Source organism: Ornithodoros turicata, chromosome 6 (genome assembly GCF_037126465.1).
Source record: "Ornithodoros turicata isolate Travis chromosome 6, ASM3712646v1, whole genome shotgun sequence".
Lineage (NCBI taxonomy): Eukaryota > Metazoa > Arthropoda > Arachnida > Ixodida > Argasidae > Ornithodoros > Ornithodoros turicata.
Genome location: NC_088206.1, coordinates 6,240,854 through 6,257,151, shown reverse-complemented (window position 1 = coordinate 6,257,151; position 16,298 = coordinate 6,240,854). Strand labels below are relative to the sequence as shown.

The following is a 16,298-nucleotide window of genomic DNA, read 5'->3' as shown; positions in this document are numbered from 1 at the left end:
CCCTGTCACACGGGCATTTCGATCCTTCTCGAATCCGATCTGCATCGAACTTCCCGAGCACGCTCGAGTTTTGACGCTGCTACACGGACACTTTCAATGCGCATTGAATGGTTGACTTGTGCAAATGAATAAACAGGACTCATTAATTTCGCGTTTCCTATATAACAGCGATATTAGTGATAATTTATCGTATACCGATGTAAGCATCATTTGTAGCTTCGCGCGCATGTCCGTCTTAAGTTATGACAGTTCACCGGGGTCGAGGATGCAAATGGCGGCCGTCGAGCCGTCTTGAAATTCTCAATCCTGTTATGGGAACTGTCTTGAGTGAAGCAGGATCAAAGTTCGATCCTGCTTGGAAGCGGCCGTGTAGCACCATCCGATCTGCATTGGGTTCAAGCAGGTTCGGTCGAGCAGGATCGAAAATGCCCGTGTGACAGGGGTATGAGAAACACTGAGGAAACTGAAGAGAGAGAGAGAAAAAAAAAGAAAACGCAGCCAAACAGTGAGAAAGAAAGAAAGAAAGGGAAAATCAGAGAGGGTACTATTCAGCAAGGGTAACATAGTAGTGAAGTCAGTTCTGCACTGAATCATTTCCCCCAGCATAAAAAAAAAAAAAAAAAACAGAAGAAGGAAAAGAAAAGAGAGCGAGAGAGAATGAGACACAACTTCGAGAAAGCTAACATTTGCGATGAAGCAAATGTAGAGCGCGCACTGCCGTCTTTCAAGGAGCCGAGCACGCCAGCTTGAAACTTAATTACCCTCTTTTAGCAAATGCCAGGAACAAACATCGTCGTTCTGTTACACATCCTCGTAGCAAGAGTAGAGATCTTTCTTGTACTGCTCAAGAAGTAGCTGTCTTCACCCCTTTTAATTAGGCTATACGGATTTCTCCTTGCTGGAAATGTTTCAATGTAGTGCAACGAGGCTCCACGTGCACTGAATACAATAGGAATAGTACTTCAACACTTGCAACGGGGCTGACTCGCAAGCTACGATTTCTCGTGTAAAATGGTAGAAGGACGTTGTAGAAAGAAGGAAATGAAAAAAAGAAACGCAAAAAGAAGAGGTCTCCTGGAAACAGGGAAAAGTTCTCGCGGCGTAGTGGCATTAAACGAACGTGAGAGGTTTTTATTTGTGCGCGTATGTGTTTGAAAAGTGAGTAGAGAATGCAGTGGGTTGCTCTTAACACCGTTCCGCAACAAGCTTTAAAAGCAGCACATTCCCCGCTCAATTCATATTGGCGCTCCAGTGTCCATCCCCACATTTGCTTCGCAAAAAAAAAGAAGAAGAAGAAGAAGAAGAAGAAGAAAAACAAAAGCGACAACCGTCAAACGAACCCCATCTCCCAAACTTAACAACCTGGCCTTGATCGTCGACCGACTTTCTTCTTGCTTCACAAACAGCCTCTAGATGAAACCGCATCTTGACGACGTTTCTGTTCACGTTGACCGAATTTCGATGAGGAAGACGCGTCAAGAAGCTGGGAACGTTTGCGCCCCTCGGCCTTGTGATAAGATTTCTGTTGCCAAGATAAACACCCACGTCCTCAAACCCCGTAAAGGAGAGAGACAAAAAAAAAGTATTCCTCTTCATAATATTACGTGCTTTCCAGAAGTCACGTCCCATAGCCTGAGAACCGTAATAAGAGTCCTCCGTTTCGGCATTTTTTTCTTTGTAATAAAAGTTCGGCCTCGCAGACGCTGAGCACACAAACTTCTCGTTCCGAAATGGAGAACATCGTCGTCAGCCCACTCGTCGTCAACAAGTGCGTACCCATGTGGGCCTAGTCTCTTGCATTTACTACGCAGTGAGGCAGCGGAAATATGATGCTTTCCCTAGCTCCAGTTTACTCTAGCTTGCAGTTTAGAAAGGCAGATGCTTTTTTTTTTCTCTCTCTCTTTTACGTATTTCTGCTACGCATCATGCTCCGCCGTCCCTCTTTTCGGAAGCGAGAAGGAATGCCAAGGGCGTCCTCTTGGGAACATTCTAACCTCGTCACGTCGCACTGACAAAGCAATGACTGTCGTTTATGGTTAGCGTCGTGACTGCAGAGTAGGCGAGGCGGATGGTTTTCGTCAAGTTTTTTTTTTCCTTCTTCTTCTTTTGTTCGCAGACTAGGGCTGCGTTCCAATACCCCGGTTAGTCGACTGCCTAGCGGTCTAGCCGGAAATGCCTCCAAATCTCGCCAAGTCCGCTATTCAGTCGGCTACCGCCTAGTGCGCATCGATGCAGTCTAGTTATACGCCTGACCTTCTGACAGCCGGGATGGAGAACGCGCGTTGACGGTACCAGCGTGCCCGCTGTTTCTGCTGGTTTTAAATGTAAAGTTGCACATAGTGGTATGTTTTTTTAAAACTGCGCAGAGAGTTGCAACACATGTTTAGTTGTGAAGGTGACAGTTTATGCACGATGTCCTATACAAACTTAGCGCATTAGAGTCCTGCTGCGCTTGCGCCGTACGCATTTCTTGCGTGAGCAACTAGATGGCGCCACAGGCGCCTCGGCTAGGCAAGCCTGTTCCAATAGTGACAAGCAAAGGGGTCTACTCAGCTGCCTAGTCAGGCGGCTTCGCGGGCGCGAGGTATTCAGCGCGCGCCTTCGGTTGGTCGGTTGGAATAAAAAGAAAAATATGAGATGGTGGTTCCTACAAAACACAGGACCATGAGTAAAATCTTGCAGCCAAAGAGAGGACGAAGACACAACGGTAGAAACACACAACAGCGGAACTGCAGACTCTCAACTAAAGGAATTTATTGACAATACGTCATTTAAAAGGCGCAAGAAAGTAGGACACAGATAGTGATAAAGGTGAGGATAAACATGTAAACCTTAAACATGTAGCAAGTAGGTATAGCGTTCCGGTCGTCCTCTCTGCACCTGTTAAGCTTAGGTCTTTGTGCAGAAAAATCAATAACCCCTCTAAGGCTGGCTGTAAAATCAAACATAGACAGAACTTGGTCCCATGTATGCAGCATGTTGTATACAAAATTCCCCTCACATGCGGGAGAGCATACGTTGGCCAAAGTGGCCGTTGTGTTAATACTCGGCTTCTAGAACACAGATGCAAGGTTGATGCCTCCACCCCTTCTGGGCACCTTGCGGTGCACTGTCGCACTTGCAAATGTAAACCACTGTTCGAAGCTACAACCATTTGTGCTCGCTTCAAAGAAAAGAATGTTCGAGAGATTGTGGAGGCCTCCCTAATCTCCTCACTGGGAGATAAGTGTGTTAGTCAAACTTCTTTGTCCCTCTTACCAGTCGAGATTGATTATCTTGCAGGAGACTAACTTTTGTTGGAACATGTTTATCCTCACCTTTATCACTATCTGTGTCCTACTTTCTTGCGCCTTTTAAATGACGTATTGTCAATAAATTCCTTTAGTTGAGAGTCTGCAGTTCCGCTGTTGTGTGTTTCTACCGTTGTGTCTTCGTCCTCTCTTTGGCTGCAAGATTTTACTCATGGCTATGTACCAACTACCCCAAATTTCTACCTTGGTGAAAACACAGGAGCCGGCTACTCCGAAATACTAGCTTGAAGATAAAAAAAAACAAAACAAAACAGTAAGACTAAAAAGTTAGAGGCGCTGCAATGTCCACAAGAAATGTCGGTGTTTTTTTTTTTGTGCGTGCATACTTGTAGTTTATGTAATTCGTGCCTGATTGATTTTCCCGAGTTTGCCGTCACCACCACGACCGGTGCCTTCTAACTTGGTGGCAGGGTACAAATGCAAGATGTTTTTCTTTTTTATTCGCAACAGAGTTTTTATTAAAGAAGTAACAGATCAAAATAGATTTCGTTTTAGCGGGTGCGTTTTATACAGCCAGGTGAACATCCTGTAGGAGAGCGTTTGCACCTACTGGAGGACTAATTGTAGGACAGCGTTTGCAAGGAGTAATTAGCTAAACTTCATTAATTAACTTAGTAATTGGATGTTTCCTGGGATATGGGAGATGGCACAGTTGGAGCCAGTCATTATTCAAGCACACCGTCATTCCCCGCACAACCCACCGTACAACCCACCGTATAACCCACCGTATAACCCACCTGCTGAGACGGCATCTATTTTGCTCTGCTAGTTTTTTAAATAAAAATTCTGTAACGAAGGGAAAAAAAAACACCCTGTATATATCTGTGTGCTGAGATTTCGGTTAACCATCAGGTGAGCACGTCGCTCATGGTGATATAGTTGTCTCGCCATGTAAATCCACTCGCTATCGGATTAATTGATTTATTTACGTAATTGAAGTTCTTATTTCTTCTCGTACATCGGGTGACCAGCGTGGTGGCGCGTGAACAGTTGCAGTATGAATAATAAAAACGAAAATGCAGTAATGTGTTGGAATTGGAATTAGAAATGAAAGAAAAATATGGAGATGTTAGTCCCGACCCAGTCAGGACTGGCTACTCCAAAATGCGTTTGTGCGTGGAACAATAGAGCCAGAAAAAAGAGAAAACAAACAGAAAACAATTAGAGTGGGCCAAGTGGTTGAAGTCATGTGTTAGCTGTTATACGTACATTCTTTAAAACAAGAGTCATCTGCCCTGGCAAACACGCACCCTGGGTTTTGTCGTTCTGGTGTTCCCATTCACAGTCACCTTCTGATGTACAAAAAGTTCCCACATTATCCGAGTCGCTTCTCGAACATCTTACGAGTAGTTACCTCCGCTGGAGGAATCTCAAAGCCGTCTTCGTTATAATAATGATGAGACTACTGACGGAGAAGCTCTAGCTTATCTAAAATAATTAAATTATAACTAATCAAAAATTAATTCACGAAGGGAAAGTAACAAAATTACATAAACCGCACGTATCACGCGCATTCTGCAAATAGCGGTGTTATTAATGAAGTGCCTTATGAGGGCTAGGTGTCCTTATCAACCCTCAGCTCCATCGGCGATCCTTTATGTCTTCCCTTCCTAATTAGCAACGATGGGCTATGCGTTAGGCAGTCAGGTGTGTTACAGCTCTTTTTCCTTTTCGCGATGGGATATTTTTCTTTCTTATTAGGAAGTAATTAGAGGGAAAAGGAAAACTTTGAGGGGGCCAGGTCTTCTGCTTCTTACCATGGCTAGCGAATGATTTAAAGTTCGTTAGGATACATAATTCGGAATACAAGATTTCTTTTTCAAAGCCGGTGGATGGTAAGTTTTTGCACGTTTCTTGGTCCATGGAAGGCCGGATGAAAAATATTGTATTCTGTGGGAATTTATGATGAATTTCGTTGTTCCAGATCCTGCCTGACTTGGAATGGCCAGTAAAGGGCAGTTAACCGCGTGACCGTTGACGGCACCGTACGGTGAGTTGTTCGCGGAGCAATACACTATTTACAGTGAACCCTCGTTAATATGACCCCCGATAATCTGACATACGCGCTTTACGACCATACTCCTGGGGAACAATGCAGTGAAACCTCTGCAAATCTCCCCCTTTAGTATGACAATTCCGCATTATGACCAAAATTTTCGGGAACGACCATGGTCATAATAACGAGGGTTCACTGTACACTATTTACTGCCACACACTACGGTGAAACTGAACGAACCGCAGGCTCTCGAGAAAATGACTGATAATATCGATATACAAAGACGTCATATCATGATATCATATCATGATATGATATGACGTCCGTATCAAGGTTGAACCGCATCCAACAACTGGCTGTGCTATCTGAGCTTTTTGACGTAGAATTCATGTATTCCCGATCGTTTATAAAGCTGACGACTTCATGGTGCGTTTTGGCGTTACGGTTCGGTGTAGGGATTTAATTTTTATACAATTTAGATAGCTGGTCTGATTGATATTATTTATTTATTTGTTTAAATTAAAAGTCACCAATGTAAATTCCACGCCCAAAACCCGGCGGACTTCTACAGCGAAGAGGATCCCTCTAAGTTGTGTTTTCTTGGGTTTTTACTCCGCGCGCTTTTAAGAAAAATGTCGGGAGAGTTCACCCTGAAGTCGCACGCATACTAATTCAATCCTGTGGCCCTCCACCTACCACCTACGATGCGCTAACGTGGGACTGAACAAATGTTCAAATTATTTCACGTACAATTATGAAATATTCAATTAAGTAAGGCCTGAAACATATACAGGACTCCAAATAGAAATTTTACGATTCACATATACGCTCACCATAGAATCCGTAATACATTGGTTGCAACCCGCATTCGCAAGGACGTGAGCCTTCATTTTCATGTGATTATCGCTTCAATATTCCTGGTTTTCCACTCCTCTTTCGTGATCACTTCTATAGAGAGTTATGACCCAGCAGGGGGCTTCTCTTTTCTGATCTTTTCAGCTCTCGCGAACATGCGATAATGGATCATGCAACACTTTCTCTGGCGCTTATGTTCAAACTGGTCCTGCGATAAGATGATTTATGATAATTTGTTAGCGCAGTGCTTCGACAAACACGTCGTAAGGAGGGACAAAGTTTCATGTCGCTCGTTGTAGTAACTTCGACGCAAAGAGCATTGGGGTTGTACCAGTGCCGCACATGGTTGCATTAATTATACGTACTGTATAAATATGAACATGGTAACAAACGCGTCAAAACACGGACGGGCAGAGGTCCGTGTTTCCGCGCGTTTGCTACCGTGTGACTTAACCAACACGCTCTACATGTTCTCGCACTTCTGTATAAATACGGTACTCAGAAGGCTACCTCCCAACAAGTGCAGCTATGCAAGACCATGCTGCTTGTCAGCGAATGAGTTAACGGCTTTCCCCTTTTCCTCACCCGAGGCAACATGCCGCCAGTACACATAGGCAGGCACACTCTAAGAAAAAAAGGAGTAATTTTACTCCTTTTGGGGAGTAATTGCATTGCCACAAAAAATAGTCCCTTTCGGGAGTAAATGCACGGGAGTAAATGAATGTCACAGAGTGAAGACCGCATTTCACGCGCTGTTGTAAGAGTCCCAGGTACGTAATTGGTGCGCATGCATGAAAATACTTTGAGGCAAACCGTCAACCGTGATATATCGAGTGATATAAAATCTTGCGCCATACTAGGGCACAATTTGCGAAGAAAGATGCGCTAACTGTTTCTTACTCTGTGTGGTTGGCAAATTGCTACGTTGTCTGAGTTATACAGCCTTATGTCGTTCAAATTGACCAAGGGCACATATTTACGTAGCCTGTCGCATCCAGGAGACCATTCGCGAAGTTTAGTGACAATTTTCAGTCCTGGGGAGTAAATGTCGGGACTAAATGTTGGGTTAGGGGACTAAAATGGGGAGTAATTGCAGACTAGGGGAGTAGAAGCTGCAATTACTCCCCGTTTTACTCCTTTTTTTCTTAGAGTGCAGACTATAAGCCAACGTTTATACCTCCCCTCGGTTACAAAAATGTTTTAGTCCGAAGTTCCAGCTCGAAGCTCGGCTGCGTGTTTGAGTGGATCCGTATGTTGGCAATTTGGTGGGATGATATTTATGGTATATTCATGGAGGTATGATAAGCGCAGCATCCAGCGCACGCTATATGAAACCCCCTCATTGAGCGAAAATTGATCACCCTACCGAATTGAAACTCAGGGAAAAACAGGTGCAGACGCGCAGGAATCGAACCTGTGGGTCCTCTGATCTCCGGTCAGATATACTAACCGCTGCAGCACGCCAGCACGCTTGAGCTATAGGGTGCCCCAAGTAAAGGGGGGGGGGGGACGCACAACCAATCACGCTACTCCCATTCTCTCTTACCTCTTTCTCACTCACTCTCTCATTCAGACACGAGCCAGGGCGATCTGGAAACGACGTAAACAACGAGAATTGTCCGAGGCAGACCACAATTATAGGGACGACACAGACTATATACGTAAGCCTCAACCGTCCAGAAATTTCCTGGCGCGAGCACGTCTTTTCTTTTTCCTTAAAAGAAAACTTTAAAATAAAGCGCAAAAAAGTCCAATATCTTTCTCAAGACTGATTTTCTGGAAAGCGTGACGCACTTTTTTGTCTACATAATTAGGTGGTACGGGTTCCAAGTTAGCTGCAATCATTTGCGAGTTCTTGAATTCGCAGTATCAGACGGATTCTGACTTTATATGTTCACGTAGCGAAGAAGGGAGAGGAGGCAATAAGCAGGCCTTGTGTATCTAGGTGACGTAGCCACTGCAACGTGGGTCACGATCGTGGAGTAAGCCAGATATCCCACATTGGACACCCTCTGATCTAACTCTGCACTCTAAGAAAAAAAGGAGTACTTTTGCTCCTTTTAGGGAGTAATTGCATTGCCACAAAAAATAGTCCCTGTCGGGAGTAAATGCACGGGAGTAAATGAATGTCACAGAGTGAAGACCGCATTTCACGCGCTGCTGTAAGAGTCCCAGGTACATAATTGGTGCGCATGCATGGAAATACTTTGAAGCAAACCGTCAACGGTGATATATCGAGTGATATAGAATCTTGCGCCATACTAGGGCACAATTTGCGAAGAAAGATGCGCTAACTGTTTCTTACACTGTGTGGCTGCAAAATATCTACGTTTTCTGAGTTATACAGCCTTATGCCGTTCAAATTGACCAAGGGCACATATTTACGTAGACTGTTGCATTCAGGAGACCACTCGCGAAGTTTAGTGACAATTTGCAGTCCTGGGGAGTAAATGTCGGGACTAAATGTTGGGTTAGGGGAGTAAAATGGGGAGTAATTGCAGACTAGGGGAGTAGAAGCTGTAATTACTCTCCATTTTACTCTTTTTTTTCTTAGAGTGTGGGAACGAGGCTTAGACGGAAGTGAGCACAGTCTCGAACAACTGCGGGGGGGGGATATCCCCATTGACCCCCCCCGCGCGTGTAATATGTACTGACCTAACCTAACCTAACCTCACTAAGGAATTTGCAAATTACAGCGCAATTTATTACTAGCGACGCGCGACTTCCGGTTAGCCTTGTTCCCAGGAGGGGGGGTCCGATATGGGAATTTTGCAATTTCGCACGATCGTGCATGTCTTTTGACTCGACGCCACGTATTATTCTTATCAAGCGCAAGCTCGCGCGAGAAATCACAAAATATTCTACATCGAGGCGTCATAAAGTACGAAATAAGAAAGGGAAAAAGTACTAATCTCGTTCCACGCATACTGCAAGAAAATGCATCTATCATGATGCTATACGAATGGCTTCAAGATTACACTCGTTGAAGGTGACGAAGTATGATGCTCGTGTTTTAAACGCCATCCGTGCCGTTCTCGAAAAAGATGCCGGCGAAAAGGAGCTGCTGATAAGCGGGTTGAAAAAGGAAGGTGACCTCTGGGGATAATTTATTGCTGCCAGCCTTCGATTGGCCGCTTATACCCTGGGCCGTATGCTCAGCGATTTCCTAGCGTTCTGAGCATGACGCTGCGCGATCCCTGATGGTCCGTATGGAAATTCAATAGATGCGCAAAGAGATGCAGGAGAGCTTCCGCGTGTTCCGCTTTTGAATGCGGCGCTATGGATTAACCCCAACATCTGCAGACCACAGTCTTTTTTTTTTTTTTTTTGTTGGTTCCCCGGTTAAGTCGGAGAAGCTGTTCCTTTTCCTTCCCGTTCTTAACACGAAAATTAGAAGTCAATGAGGAAGAAGCTCGTAGTTCCTTGCATAATTTGGTGGCTCGCGCAAGAAAGATTGAATTTCGCCGAGGAAAGCACACCCTCTCGTGGAGGCGTAAAAAATTGCTGTATAGGGGAAGCATTCCTTTACAGCACTTTACGGAATAGAGCCTCTTTGATAGTTATACAGAGTGTATGTTTTTATTCGTTACAGCATTTTTATAAAAAAAAAAAACTAGCAGAGAAAAATAGAGACTCCGTTTTTGCAGTTGAGCTATATGGTAAGGCTAACATTTTCTCGAAGAAAGTATGTAACTACAGCATCACTAATTACATAAACCTCATTAATTAGCTCTTTAATTAGGGGATTTGGCGCGAAAGCGAGATAGCAGAACGGGAGATACTCCTCGTTGAAAGTCACTCCATATTAAAAAAAAAAAAAAAAGAACTTAATCGCGCACGTGTGTTGAAATATCCATAGTTGAATTTCGCTGTGCAAATGAGCCGAAAGAAGAACTGCCCCAAGCAGCAAAATGTACTGAAAGTCGAGTGCAATAGGGGTGGACGGTATGTGTCTTATTAATGTTCTTTAGTTTCAAGAGTCTGTTCAAGGCCTTCCACCTACCCGTCCACCCCTATTGCACTCGACCTTCAGTACATTGTGCTGCTTGGGGCGCACTTTTTGAGAGCAGAAAGAGCGACAGATAATCCACGTGAGAGGGCCACGCGTGCTCTGGGGCGATGAAGCTGATTGGAGTAGGCACTAATATATGTTGGTCAGATAGACCGCTCTCCGAACCATATAAGGCGAAGGTCGCGCCATGTCTGCGTTCGAAAAGTGCGTAGCTCTTGTTTCGGCTCATTTGCATAGCGAAATTCAGCGAGGGATATTTCGACACACGCGCGCGTCTTTTTAAACATGGAATGGCTTTCCACGAGGAATATCTCCCGTTCTGGAGTATCTCGCTTTTGCGCGAAATCCCCTAATTAAAGAGTTAATTGTTAAAGCGAGTTAAAGCGGTGTTATTGTTGTAAATACATATTTTCTTCGAGAGAATGTTCGCCTGGCCTATCAGAAGGCGGTGGACCCTCACGATCGACTGTAGTGCATGAAACTGTAGAATCAGACGTGTGAGCTTTCCCCTACCCCTACCCCTGCCACCAATCTAGGCAGGCAGACCGCTCGAATCCCTACATCAACCCCCCCCCCCCTCCTTATATAACTGAACTCCAAAAACGGCATTTATTTTGCTCTCCTTGTCCTTTTTTATATAAAAAATTCTGTAACGAATAAAAAACACCGAGTATATTTCATGAAGCCTCGTTCGTTCAAGTTATGGCGAATACTACTGGTCGTTGTAGTGCAGAAAATCTTACACTGGCTCGAGCGTGCATAGTCACACTAATCGCTTTAGTGCAACATGCATCGCGTTTCATTGGTCGTTTCGTTCGTTTCGATACGCTGACCCCGTGCACACCGGCAGACTGCGCTTCACGACAGCGGCTAGCGAAATTCCCCATTATAGAGGCATGTGGCGAAGGGACCTCGGTGGCATGGTGGACATTACTTCGCTGTCGTTTCATATTCTAGTCCACACGCGGTCCATCGCCCACTCGGTTGCATTCTTCATTGCGTGTCACTGCAGTCGCCACACTCTAAGAAAAAAAGGAGTAAAACGGGGAGTAATTGCAGCTTCTACTCCCCCAGTCTGCAATTACTCCCCATTTTAGTCCCCTAACCCAACATTTAGTCCCGACATTTACTCCCTAGGACTGCAAATTGTCACTAAACTTCGCGAATGGTCTCCTGAATGCAACAGTCTGCCTGCGTAAATCTGTTCTCTTGGTCAATTTGAACGACATAAGGCTGTATAACTCAGACAACGTAGCAATTTTCCAGCCACACAGAGTAAGAAACAGTTAGCGCATCTTTCTTCGCAAATTGTGCCCTAGTATGGCGCAAGATTTTATATCACTCGATATATCGCCGTTGACGGTTTGCTTCAAAGTATTTTCATGCATGCGCACCAATTATGTACCTGGGACTCTTACAACAGCGCATGAAATGCGGTCTTCACTCTGCGACATTCATTTACTCCCGTGCATTTACTCCCGAAAGGGACTATTTTTTGTGGCAATGCAATTACTCCCCAAAAGGAGTAAAAGTACTCTTAGAGTGCACGAGGAATCACTTCTGCACCGCCTCCGTCTCAACGTTGCCCGCACTGCATTGCTTCTATACAAAATGGGCCAATCCGGCTCCCCCTCGTGTTCCAACTGTGGCGAGGTAGCCGATATTCCTCGTTATCTTCTGCACGGCCAGCATCTTCCCCAACGGCAACCCCTCCGTCGCTTGTCTAGTGCAGCTTGGGTGCAGCACAATGCCCGGCTCCACACTCCTTGGTCCCGTCCCACCAGCTCCGGTGGCGCAGCGGTAACGCGTGCGCTTGGAGACTGGGAGGTCCGCGGTTCGAATCCGCGAGCCGGCTGTGCCGTCTGGGGTTTTTCCTGGGTTTCCCTCAGATGTGTAATAGGCGTATGCCGGCACAGTTCCCCTGAAGTCGGCCCATGGACGCAGCTATCCTCCCCCCGTGCGGATTCCGCTCGGTCTTCCACTTCACCCTTTCCTCTCCTCCTCTCCACCACCCCTCCCTTCCCGAGAAACATGCCGCCTAATCAGGCAGGCAGACCTCTCGGATTCCTCCCAACGACACTCCTCCTCCTCCTGGTCCCGTCCCTCGGCCTACCCAGTGGACCGTCACCACAGCCCTGCTCCACTTTCTGCAAGATTCCGCCGGGCCCTGCGCCCGCCCTCTGACGGGGCATTCTCGCGCCATGTCGCGCCTGTGCTGCTCTGAATGTTTTTCTGTCTTTTTCTTCCTTCCTTTTCTTCTTCTTCTCTCTTTTTTATGTTGAGTTCCTTTTCTTCTTTTTTTTATACCAAACCGGCTTCAGCAAGGCTGACATTTTCTCTTTTCTTTCTATTAAACATATCCCCATCTAATAAGCTTCTGCCGCGGCCGCGGGGGTATGATATATCACCTGTCTATATAGTCTTTTCCTTCACACCTGCTGCCGTTTCCGCTATTACTTGCAGAGCGCGGACCCCAAAGTTACTCTCCGACTGACTCAAAAATTCCTTTGATTTCGTCTCCGACTGCCTTATGAGTGCCTCTGATTTAGTCTCAGATTGCGTTATAAATCGTTTCATTTGCTCTCCCGATTGTGCTTAAAAATTCATTGTATTTAGCCGCCGATTGTCGTAAAAATTCCTCTGATTTGGTCTCCGATTGTCTTCACAATGCCTTTGAATTAGTCTCCGATTCTTTCAAAGGTCATTTGATATAGTCTCCGGCCAACAAATAAATTCGTTTGATTTAAACTTCGATTATTTTAGAAATCTATTTAATTTGGTGTCAGATTGTCCCAAAAATTTCTTCCAATTACAATTTCCCGTTGTTGTTCCATCTACTACCGCTTCGAATTTCTATTCACCCGTCGAGTACGGCGCCAAACTTTGACGCGACATCTAAGGATAATTCTAAGCCGACGCCTGTATAGGTCACGTCGGATCCGTACGGCTGCACAGAACTGTCATTTGGTTAAAGGCCTTTCACCTCGCTCATTTGCAAGCAATCAGGAGTCGTCTCATTTCCGTCGTGTCGCGTCTTGATTTCACGCGGAGTCGACAGTATTTCAGTACGCGTTGAGTTTTCGTTGCCGAACGAATGGCGCATACCTAATGACGGCCTGCTGGGGATTCGTAGCAACAGATTTTGGGCAATTGGGAAGCACGCTTTTTGCATTTTCCATATTACCGTCCATTAAACGGATCTTAGATTTTCCAGACGAATGTCTGCACCGTTGCCCGTGAGGTCGGCCCAGGACGCACACTAACCACCCTCTCCCCCATTTCTTCCTGGTGTCCTCTCTCCATCTGTCCACGTCTGTACACAGCTCATAGCCACAGTTGCTTCGTGGTGCTAACACGGAATTTAAGAAAAAAGCGATCATATTTGCTGTAGTGGACCACAGAGTACAATAGCGGATAACCGGTACTTTGTGTTTCTGTTTGTTTGTTTGGATGCTTGACTGAGAAATGCTGAAAAACTGACAGAAAGAACGGCCGCGTAGCGAAGTGTGTATAGTATAGTGGGTGGGTATAGTGGGTATAGCATCGAAGTGCATGGGTACAGTGGGTATAGTCGGTGGTTCCTTCAAGGTCGCACTAAAGACTGGGAGTGGAACCCGGCGGTGCTCTCCAAAGTTTCCGTGTGTACGCCAAAATAAAATCTTAAAGATAACACATTAAAAAAAATCCACGCTGAAATATACACCCGTTAAAACCCACCTCTCGAAATAAATCGCTGAAGAATCCACCCCCTCAAAATAAACACTGCCAAAATAAATCATAGTTAGGCTTAGGGAGAGAATGTGCCGTATGTTAATTTAAAAGGCGATACAACGTTGTTTTTGATGCAACGCACGATTCGAACGTTTTTTTTTTTTCAATCAATACTTCTACCATTATTTTAATGATTTGTCTTCTAGTAAGAAGTGGAAAAATTGGAATATCTAGCTTAAATGTGCAGAAGGCGACGCGCGTATGAATACAGGGATAACAAGGACCCGATCTCGATGTTCACGGTCTGGAAACAGAGAAAATACTTTGTTCCGTCACAAGATGATATGCCGTGTTTAAAAATCCCATATCACTAATGAACCGCCCAGCATCATGATTTTGCGATGTCTGTGAACGTTGTTTTAGCGAATGAACTTCTGGAAATAAATGTTTTGCCCCCCCCTCCCCCACCTCCCACTCCCTCCTAGTGTCCTCCCTCCACGTCAGTGTACTTCTGATAGCATGATTGCTTCGCGGTGGCAGTACGGAATTGAGATGAAAAAGAAACGAGCATTAAACGAACCACACAGTCGAATCACTCATGAAATAGTTATGTGAAATAGGTGGCCTTGTAAACAAAGAAAAGAAAAAAAAATCTCGCGATTTTAGGAAAAAATCTTCCCGGGAACAGCACCGGAAAGGACGCTGCCCCGCATATTTTTTTCATTGCGTGACCCACTTGGCTGTAACAGCATTTATGAGTGGTGCTCCCCACCTGGTAAGGAGAAGGTGGGGGTGTCACGGCTCACTGTGTCAGTGTGCCAAGTTGATATCGAAATGTCACAAAGAAAACTCAACATCACAAGGGAGGAGCGTTCTGAAAAAGTGAAAGTAAACGGAAGTAAAAAGTTTACTCTGCTTGAATTCTGTTGATACTGCAGGGAAAAGGGCATGTCTTAGGACCAATCGATCAATATCAGAGCGGGCGACGATGAAAGTAGAGACATTTGAACGCAAAATCGTGGCGAGAGAAACGGCGCGCGATCAATCAACATCATCGTCTTCCACAAATGTCAATGGAAGGAAATTGATGAGTGTCGGTCAGCTGTGAAAATAGGCCACGAATATAAAATGTCCGCAATGGAATGGCCGGCTAGGCGTCTTCGTGTTTGAAAAGATGCTGTCGCAAATGTTCGAACTAGAGACTGCAGCAAATCTTCCCATGCAGCAAAGCATCTTAGCTCAATATTGGACCGATACTGGCGATATTGGTCCATTGTTGGTCCAATATTGGTTCATTCTTGGTCCAATATTGCTCCAACATTGGGCCAAGATGCTGTGAGGCACAACGGTGTCTAGTTTCCCTATTAATGAAATGGTGAGACACGACCCCTTTCACAACGTTCGCGGGACTATAAACAGCGTTTGGGCCGGTTGGTTACGCACGCCAAAATCGATAAAAACCTCAGCGCGAGGTACTACAGGTTTCCCCGCTCATTTTAATCCACTGGTCACTCAATTTAATCCAAGCGCTACTCAATTTATCCAGTGGTGGACGAAATTAATCCAGACACCAACCAATATAATCCAAGCGCTACCCAATTTAATCCAAGCAATTTAATCCGTATGTATTCAGTCATGTCGTGACTGAGACTTTCATGATTTCGACAGTGTATCATGAGTTTATGACTACTGATTCAACAACACCTGGATTTTGCAGTGAATGCCGTGTTTTATGACTGCTTTTTGTCATTATGACATTTCGTGGTTATTTTCATGATATGCGCCATGAATCAATTTTACGGGACTATTGCTGCTTCAAACAGTGTTACACAGTGTTTTATGACCACCGACAGTCATTATGACATTCCATGACTATTTTCATGATATGCGTCATGAATCAATTTTACGGGACTATTGCTGCTTCAAACAGCGTTATGCAGTGTTTTATGACCACCGACAGTAATTATGTCATTCTATGACTATTTTCGTGATATGTTCCATGAATCAATTTTATGGAACTACCAGTGTTTCAAACAATGTGATGCAGCGTTTTCTGTCTACCGACGGTCATTACGACATTCTATGACTATTTTCGTGATGTGTTCCATGAATCAATTTTATGGGACCACCAGTGTTTCAAACAGTGTCATGCAGTATTTTGTGACTACTGGCTGTCATTATGACATCTCATGACTATTTTCATGATATGCGCCATAAATCAATTTTTATGGGACTACCGCTGCTTTAAACCGTGTCGTACAGTGTTGTACGACTACCGACGGTCATTATGGCATTCCATGACTATTTTCATGATATGAGCCATGAATCAATTTTATGGGACTACCGCTGCTTCAAACAGCGTTATGCAGTGTTTTATGACCACCGACAGTCATTATGTCATTCTATGACTATT

At 44.9% G+C, this 16,298-nt stretch overlaps 1 protein-coding gene across 2 annotated transcripts in view; it reads left to right on the top strand.

The window, feature by feature from the left end:
* Nucleotides 1-16,298, top strand: part of LOC135398948 (glycine receptor subunit alpha-4-like) — a 373,762-nt gene that overhangs the window by 181,383 nt on the left and 176,081 nt on the right. For both annotated transcript variants that reach the window (XM_064630532.1, XM_064630530.1), the window contains exon 5: nucleotides 5,236-5,301. The gene's annotated coding sequence lies outside the window, so the exon portion shown is untranslated. The remainder of the gene's footprint in view (nucleotides 1-5,235; nucleotides 5,302-16,298) is intronic.